This window comes from Pogona vitticeps, chromosome 4 (assembly GCF_051106095.1).
Source record: "Pogona vitticeps strain Pit_001003342236 chromosome 4, PviZW2.1, whole genome shotgun sequence".
NCBI lineage: Eukaryota > Metazoa > Chordata > Lepidosauria > Squamata > Agamidae > Pogona > Pogona vitticeps.
In genome coordinates, this window is record NC_135786.1 from 114,190,237 (window position 1) to 114,199,471 (window position 9,235).

The 9,235-nt window shown below is 43.9% G+C and overlaps 1 protein-coding gene across 1 annotated transcript in view; it reads right to left on the reverse strand.

Annotated features, from left to right (window-relative positions):
• Positions 1-992, reverse strand: part of DHX9 (DExH-box helicase 9) — a 37,444-nt gene extending 36,452 nt beyond the window's left edge. The window contains exon 1 of the mRNA XM_020789732.3: positions 845-992. The gene's annotated coding sequence lies outside the window, so the exon portion shown is untranslated. The remainder of the gene's footprint in view (positions 1-844) is intronic.
• Positions 993-9,235: the final 8,243 nt, after the last annotated feature.

Sequence of the window (9,235 nt, forward strand, 5' to 3'; positions counted from 1 at the left end):
TCTGTAGACCCTACTTCATCAGATGCCATCAAACAACTGAACAATAAATAACAAAAACAAATAACCTATCAAAGCTAGATTACTACAAGGAATACTTTGATCTAATAATCAAAGCAACACTGTGACAGTTTTGATAATTATCACTCTCCATTTTCGATAGTTTTAATTACGTAGAATACTCCTTTTCTTATTCCTCAAACATTCAAGACTTCAAAGTCCTCTCCCAAATTGAACAGCAGTTATTTCGTGCTGCAAAAGCTACAATACTATGTTCCTCTATCAGGATCTCCCGTTTTTTCAAAACTGTAACTGACTTGTGAGGAAATTCACGAAGGATCAAGCAAACCCATTATGGTCTCTAAAATCTAAGTCAAGGCTTGGGGGGGGGGAGAGAAGGGGGCAGAGAAAACGCCCTAAAATGGCCTTCTAAGCAACCTTGACTAACGGCTGCTTTCCAGATGTGTTTGACTACAGGCAAACTGGCTGCGCAGGATGGGGGTTGTGGTCGACACTCATTGGGCATGATGGAAGCTGTAGTGAAACACATCTGGTGGATACCAGGTTGGAACAATGGCCTCTGACGCGTTCACGTTTTTTCAGGCCACAGGCCGCTCCACATACAAGCATAAAATGCCACTGAATGCAACAAAAACGATGGACAGGTTGTAAAAATTAGCCTCCTCCATATCGCAAAAAAAGAGAAGGCCGCTGCTCACCCTATTTTAACGTCCCTATTTTAACAGCTTAGGGCAAAAAGAGAGAGAGAGAAAAAAAGGAGCTTCCAGAAGCCCATCTATCCGGTACCCCTCCCTCCCTCCCCCCGCCCCCCCCCCCCGGCACTCACGCGCAGCTCAGCCCCCGAAGGCTCGATTCCCTCACGTCGTAAAATCCACCCCGAGAAAGAGCGGCGCCAACAGCGGCGGAAGAGAAACAAGGGCGCCCCGCCCCTCTGGTGGGAGGAGGCGTGGCCAGGACTTCCGGTGGCGTTCGCACAAGCACCACAGATAGGAAAGAGGTGGAGACACCGGGGGAGCGGCGTCCACTGCGGCTGCGCCCCAGAGGCTGGCGAGCGCGCCCGTCCATGAGCGCGTTTCGGCTTTTAGGTTGTCTCTCCGGGATCTTCTCTCGTCTAATTTTTCTCCCCTCTTTGGTTTGCCTGCCCAGCGTTCTCTCTTCTTCGCCGTCTCCTTGCCTGCTCATTCTTTTCTCCTTCCCCTCCTTGTGTCCGCCACCTGCTATTTTTAAACCCTTCACTTTTTTTTTCTTGCAGTGCTTTCTTTCGTTTGTGTGCTGTAGTGCAAAAGCGGTAGTATGGAAGAAAAAAAAAATTGAAAAGCAGAAGGCCACACCAGCAGATACAGTACCTTCCTTCTCTGCTTCCTCCCCAACTCTCTTCCCTTCACCATTCCTAGATCTTCAGGGTTTTGCCCCGAATTTCTAATTTTAATTTTTAAAATGGTTTTTAGTTTTCACTTCTGTGCTATGAAACTATTTTTGGAGGGGGGAAAAATCGGAAAAAAAAAGAAGCAGGAATAAGTGGTACCTCCTCCGTCCTCTCTGCAGCAATTTTACTTTCTCTTCCCTTATTTACCTGTTCTTAGAACTTCAGATTTTTACCCCATGCAGCCTGTTGACACAGCACTTTAATTTTCTTTTTTACATGTTTAGTTTTCATGTTTGTGGTATGATGTAAAAATGATAACATTAATTTTAAAAAAGCACAGAATGCTCGAAAGCTGGTTATCTCAAGAAAACTACACAGCACCGTCAGTAAAGAATTGAGGGGGGGGGAGCAGGCAGGAGACAGACCTGCAGAAGCATGCCCATAAGGAAGGGTGATCAATGAATGGCACGATCCCACAAACTGCGCGGAGCAGCATTTGCTTTGGCCCCGGTTTGCCTACTGAAACCAGCTTCATCCTTGTACCTGTGAGCAGTGGGATGCAGCACCCGTAGAATGGGTACAAGGAAAGTAGTTGGACAGATCCTATAGTTGAGGCTGGTGCAGTTCTTGTATAACATAGGAGCCAAGTGAAGGTTTGTATGGCCTCATCTGAGGAGTTGAACAACTTTTTTGCTCGATTCGAGATCGATCAAACTGAAACTGTTCGTTTGCCATCATTTACTCAGCAGAGTCCCCCCTTCATTGTGAATGAGCAGGATGTGAGACAGACTATGAAAGTGGTTAACTCCAGAAAAGCAGCTGGACCCGACTTAATTCCTGGTCGGGTGGTAAAAGACTGTGCTGATCAGCTAGCCGGGATATGGACTGTAATTTTTAATCGATCCCTGACACTATGCGCAGTTCCCGTCTGTCTCAAGGCTTCCGTCATTGTTCCACTGCCTAAAAAGTTGCCTACAAACAGTCTGAATGACTACAGGCCGGTGGCACTAACTTCAATCTTAATGAAGTGCTTTGAGCAGTTAGTTCGGAAATATATTATCTCCTGCCTTCCTGATCCCTTTGATGGGCTTCAGTTTGCTTATAAAGAAAATAGATCAACCGAGGATGCGATCAATACTGTGCTTTATATGGCTTTATCCCACTTGGAAACACAAGGGAATTATGTAAGAATGCTGTTCGCGGACTTTAGCTCTGCTTTTAACACCATTATACCCCACAGATTAATAAACAAACTTAAAGATCTTGATTTTCCAGATTCTATCTGTCTGTGGATTTTGGATTTTTTAACAAATCGTCCACAAAGGGTTAAACTGAATGACTACATCTCTGCTGACAAGATACTCAGCACTGGCACTCCACAAGGCTGTGTCCTTAGTCCACTACTGTTTTCCATTTATTCATCGGATTGCACCAATAACCATCCCAGTAATAGGATTATCAAATTTGCAGACGATACTACACTAGTAGGACTTATCTCGGGATGATGAGTCTGCGTATCGGGATGAGGTATTACAGCTATCCCGCTGGTGCAAAAAAAACAATCTTTTATTTAACATCCAAAAAACCAAGGAATTCATAGTGGACTATAGGAAAAAAAGAGCAGACATTCAGCCACTGTATATAGATGGAGTTTGTGTGGAACAGGTGGTTGAATGTAAGTTTCTTGGGATTATCATAACAAATGACCTGACTTGGAGTGCAAACACCGCTGCGTTAATCAGGAAGGCACAACAACGGTTGTATTTTCTAAGGATTCTTAGAAAGCAACAATTGACTGAGAGTTTGTTAATCACCTTCTATCGGAGTTCGATTGAGAGCATATTATCCTACTGTCTCTGTGTATGGTTCACGAGCTGCACAGTGGCAGAGAAAAAGGCAATTCAAAGGGTGATTAAGACGGCCCAAAACATCATTGGCTGTTCACTCCTCTCTTTGGAAGAATTGTATAAGAACAGATGTAAGAGGAAGATATCTAACATACTGAAAGACTCCTCTCATCCGGGATATCAGCTCTTTAAACTATTACCATCAGGAAGGAGATTCAGGGTATTGAAAGCAAGGACAAGCAGATTCAAGAACAGTTTTTACCCAAGTGCAGTATTGAGTTTAAATGCGGGGCCATAGGTTTTTGGTGGAATTTTAATTGCTGAGAGAAAACGGGGTATCTATATTTGGATGGTGAAAGTTGTGTATATTTTAACTTTTTTTGTAGTGTTGTCCAGTTTTACCTTGGGGAAGAGCACCACATTTCGTTGCACCCACTTGTGAGCGCAATGACAAATAAATTTCTTATGTCTTATGTCTTCTCGGCTCTTGGGGTCTTCTGGGGAGACCCTTCTCTTGTTTCCACCACCTTCCCAAGTGTGCTTGGAGAGGCCACAAGAGAAGGCCTGCCTTCTCAGTAGCTGCTCCCAGGCTTTGGAATGCGCCCGCCTGCACACACACGTGTGCACACACACACACACACAGACATACAGACAGAGCCAGGTTGGCCCCTTCCATCACCAAGCAGAGGCAACCTTCAAGCAGGCCTTTAAGCAACAAGTTATCTTAGGAACACTGGTTTTTTTTTTTAACTTAGAGGTTTTAAATGTTTTTAAATTGTTTTTATACCTAATTGTTTTGATTTTACTGTATGCTTATAATTGGTTTTTTTTAAATTGTGATATTTATATAATGTTTAAAAAATTCTTATTTTACCTGTTGTGGTCTGCCTTGTGGAGAAAGGCAGCATATAATTTAAATAAAATAAAGTATAATAAATAAATAATCAGTTTTTAAATCCCATATTTGCAGTCTTACCTGCATTGTTTTTAAAGGTACATTGTAGAATTCAATTCAGAGGCAGCAGTTCTAGGAATTAGTTCAGTCAAGATTTCACAGTTTACCTTTGAGCACATATTATTGTCAGATACTATGGGGGGACATCAACGTGTCTTTAGACAGCTGCTAAGCCTTGCACAGATTTCCTGTGAGACTTACAGACTTGTTTGTTTCCATACAACTGGCAAGGATTGTATTTGTAGCCTCAAGATTTTTGCATCCTTTCTTATAGTAATCCAACTCTTTCCTCTTAAAAGACCAAAAAATGAATCTTCTTTCCCAAAATTTATGTATTTAGCAAGCATGTATATAAAAGCTCAACGATGCAGGCATATATTGATATAAAATACTGTATAAGATGAATGCATATGTATTCCAAAATCTACAATCTTTCACAAAATCTCAGTTTATCTATGTAAGCAGTATTTTTAATCCAAAGAGGAAAATGGTTTGATTTATTCAACTAGTTTCTTTTATACTATAGTTTAGAACTCAATGTTTTCAATAGATACAATTCCAAGACTATATTCTTAATGTAAAAAAAAAAAAGATGTGTAAATTATCAGAGGGGACTTATTTCCAGGTTGCTGTTTGTATTGTTGGGGCAGCAAAGGATGTTCTGTTGCAAGGCTTTTCCTTTGCTTGCAGCAAAGGAAGGGCCCCTGCCTGAAAGGCTGGAGAGCTGCTGCCAGTTAGCCTTGACCATCCTAAGCTCGATGGATCAGTGGTCTAACTCACTGGTTCTTAACCTTGGGTTACTCAGGAGTTTTGGACGTCAACTCCCAGAAGCCTTCACCACCAACTGTGCTGGCTGGGGTTTCTGGGAGTTGCAGTTCAAAAACATCCGAGTAACAAAGGTTAAGAACCACTGGTCTAACTGAGTGTAAGGCCTTCTTCAAAAAAGAAGCAGCGGCCACTATCCTTTTTTGTTTACCATGCACAGAACAACAATCGTAAGATCCTGTCCTTCCTGTGCAGAAAATTATCTGTGTGACGACAAAGCAAGGTGAGGTAGGTGGAGGTGCCGTCCATCCCCATTGGAAGGCAAGTCGGGGCCCTTGATGCTGTTCTTTTCTAGATTGCCTCAGCAGAGTTCCTGGCTTGGGTGGAACCTGTGCAAAGCCGGTTGCTGGAGGCAGCCACAGAATCACAAAATGATGGCGTTGGAAGGGGCCTCTAAAGCCATTGGGTCCACCACCCCCCGCTCCATGCAGGAATCCAGACCAAACCATTTTGACAGAGGGTTGTCCAGTTTTCTCTTGAATGGCCCCAGCGTTGGAGCACTTCGTCACCTCCCAAGGCAATGGGCCCCATTGTCACACTGTTCCAACAGTTAGGATGTTTTTCCTGACATTCAGCCTAACTCTGGCTTCCTCTAGCCATCTAGGCACTGCCCTGAGGTGGAACGGATCGACAGCCTGCTCACTTAGAAGGGCGGTGGCACCCAGCTGAAGCAGGGCCTTCTGGACGACCTTGAGAGCAAAGGGGAGGGACTGGGGCAGACCCTCGGGTGGCTCTTGGGGGGACACTTGGGGACGTGGTCTCTTTCCAGCACTGGGGACATAAGTATGGTGGGTGGGTGGGGACACATAGTGGTTACCGGCCTCTTTTACTGCAGGGACGTGGTGCACTGGCGCAGCAAAAACACCACCACCACCAGAGAGGCAGGGCTGTGAAAATCATTTGTGTTAGATTCCATTGCATTTCTCAGCATTCCATCAGTATTCACATCCCATCTAAGTTCTATATCACTCTGTTCAACTTTTTTCCATGCATGAGCATATGTTGGGATGCACTTTTGCATACTGTATGCAGTTGGATGCATTTTTCTTAGCATGTACACCTGCTTTAGTGCATTATTTAGATGGACACTTTTTACTTCTGCAGTCAGTGGGCCGAGCAGGCAATGGAGACAGAGGACGAGAGAGACTGGCCCTCAGTTTGAGGAATCTTCCTACCAGGCCCAGCAGAGGAAGGGAAATTTTCAGAGCAGTGGGCTGATTTATTCACACATTATTGGAAATGGAAAATGGGGAATTTGATGTTTCCCTTCTCATGACAGTAAACTGAAAAATATTTACATGTATTTCCATTAGAAACCTTGTAGGCCAGGAATCTGTTAAATTCATTTTTTTAAAAAAAATCATAATTCAAATGTCTTCCATCTCTACTATAAAGTGGCCCACACTTCACATATCTATGAAAATGTCACTATTTCTACAAGTATTATTTTCTTTTTAAAAGAAGAAAATTGGAAATAGAGGAAATGATATTTGAAAGCCCTGTGTGACTGGGCTGCCTCTCCCACTACATTCACTAGGATCTGCATTCCAGACCTCCAAAAGAACTTTGATAATATTTATTGTTATGGGAAATAGAATGTGTGCAGAAGGAAGGCCTGAATATTGTAAGGATCCTTGAAGCACCTAACTGGCTACAAGAACCTCCCCCCCCCTCAAAAAAAAAGGAAAGGAAGGCAACTTTAACTTCCATTATGATCTGCCTTGTATCCTGAGTCATGCTGTACCATTTAGGACCTTGCTCACAGTTGAGCATCCAAACATAGACGTTTTAATAAGTGCCTTTTGTCTGAAGGTAGCTTTCTGAAATTTGGCAGGTTTACATTTTGTTTTATATTTCATAGCAAGGGAACAAAAATACACACAGGGAGAAAACCCTTTTGTTTTTCATATGCAGGTCAATTGTGGACTGGCAATCCAAATTTCCAAATTGAATCATATTCAGGCCTGAAAGCAAATTGGATGGAGACGATCACTGCAGATCAACTGAAATCTAGTCCAACTAGGTGTGCCCCCTGACCCATTGGCCCTCTTTGTATGCCTGAGCCTACTTGTGCAGCCAATTGATCAAACCACTGTGTGCCTATACTGCAAGGCCATACTGGCAGAGCTCCACTGGTGTCCAGTGCAATGGCAAGCTCACCCAGTACGGGATTTCCAGCCTTATCCCTGCTTGTGAAGGGCAACTCCCATTCTGATCTGGCCTCTGGACCTGCGTCACTTCTCCAGTCTTCTTTCCTTGCTGTGGATGTGCGCAATTGATTGACCCTTCTCCCCATGGATGGACCTTCTGGTTCTTCTGTCATCCGATTTGCTGTAGTTTTATCTGATCCAGATGAATTTTGATTATTAGCCTCTAGGGATGCCAAGAGATCATCAGCTAGACCCTTGGGTTTTGCTCTCTTGTGCACCTTAAATTCTTTCACCGATCACCTAGGTTGGTCACCCCTAGTCTCCTTGTCTGAACCTTCTGCCCTTTGCTTCTCTAGCACAGCTATTTTAAGACACAGCTCTTCCCAGACTGGCCAGGCCTCCTCATCAGAAGATGATGACAAAGCTGAGGGGGAAGGTCTGCGTGCCTTGCGTTTGGCCAGCTGTTTTCCTTTACTTTTCCCTTGTCCCTTTTAGGGGCCATTTTACCCCTGAGCCACACATGAATAGCAATTACATTACACAGCCCTCAACCTGGCTGCGTGAAGATGTTCCCTTCTCTGTCAAAAATCTGCTTATCAATTATTCTTTATTTATATATATATAAACTGTTTTTCCTGCAGGAAAGAGCCTGTTGCATTCCGGTGCATGGCATTCCCCTTCTCTTGAGCATTGATCCTCCTGTCTGGCTTGCAGGCTGAGGAGGGAGAGGCGTTGGTGAAGGCATGCAAGGTTCCCTGCAAGCATGGGGTTGTATGAGAGCTCCCCTAAGGAGGGCTCTCCCACCTCTAGCTCTTTCTCTGATCAGGACTCCAGGCGAGGAGTCCTAGCCCTGCTCCTCTCCAGAGCCTTAATTCTTGGGATGGGTGCAGTACCGCTCAGCTCCTGTCCTATTTTGTGTAGGGCAGGTTCGTGCTGCTACCGTTTATAGAGAAATCAACAAGGTTTTGATGTCTCTCTTGACGCTCATGCCTGCAACTATACCGCCTTTCTACCACAGAGGGGCAGCATTTGCACAACTGAAAATCCTGCAGTGCTCACCCCCCCCCCCCGAGTTTGAGTGGCATCTCTGCATAGATGTAATTAGCATAGGAAGCAACCTCAGCAAGCAATCTTAGCCATGGGTGAGTGTGGCTAACAGGGGAAGCCTGGCAGGATACATCCTTCTACTGGTGCGGGTGCCACTTCCAGCCACAGGAAATGTGGGTGAGAGACTTCTCCCAGTCAGTCTGGGACCTTTCCCTAGCAGGAGGAAGAAAAAGTTATCTTCTTTTCCATTGATTTGCTTTAGCCAAAAGGCGGCAATAAGCTTTTTATTCATGCTGGACAGCAATGCTAGGAGGTTATCCAGGAAACAAGCATTGATTCTTGTTCCTCTTCTGCTGGGAATTAAATGGTACCATGGCTTGCCCAACTTGAGAGGTAGCAGCTCTGAACAACAATGTTGTGTTTTGTAGGCACTGGATTTTTCAGATTTCTTCCACTACAACTCCCAGAATTCCCCCAGCCAGAATTCTGGTAGCGATAGCAAAATAAAATAAAACAAAATAAAAAAAATTAAAATCCAAATCTTTAGAAGGGTTTTGGCATACACATCTGTGGCCCAACATTTCCCTCTGCAGCTCTGATCATCAGACTGAGGAGACAGCAACCGGGTGGGACCATCCCAGTTCCATGCTAGCTGCAAGGAATTGAGGGATTTGTAGTTTTCTGAGAGGCATCCAATCAGGGCCAAGTGACCAAGAGAGACTACTGGCTGTGGGAATTCCTGATGAATGCTGGGAGCTGTACTGAAAAAACAAAACAACAAAACCCCATGCCTAGTGTTTTTTCAGTCAGGAAGCTCTTTTTTCCTGCAATTCTTCTGTGACTTAGTTGTCTTGAATGGTCAGCCATAACCATCAGTTTCTTTTGTTTCTTATTACATAATCCAAGTATTCCATGTTTTCTCTTTTTTATGATTTGTCTTTATCTAATTCTCTTTAATACTACTTAATTTGTCACTCTAAGAAGCCAATTTCTTAACATCCTGCAATAAAGTCAAATTTCAAATGCT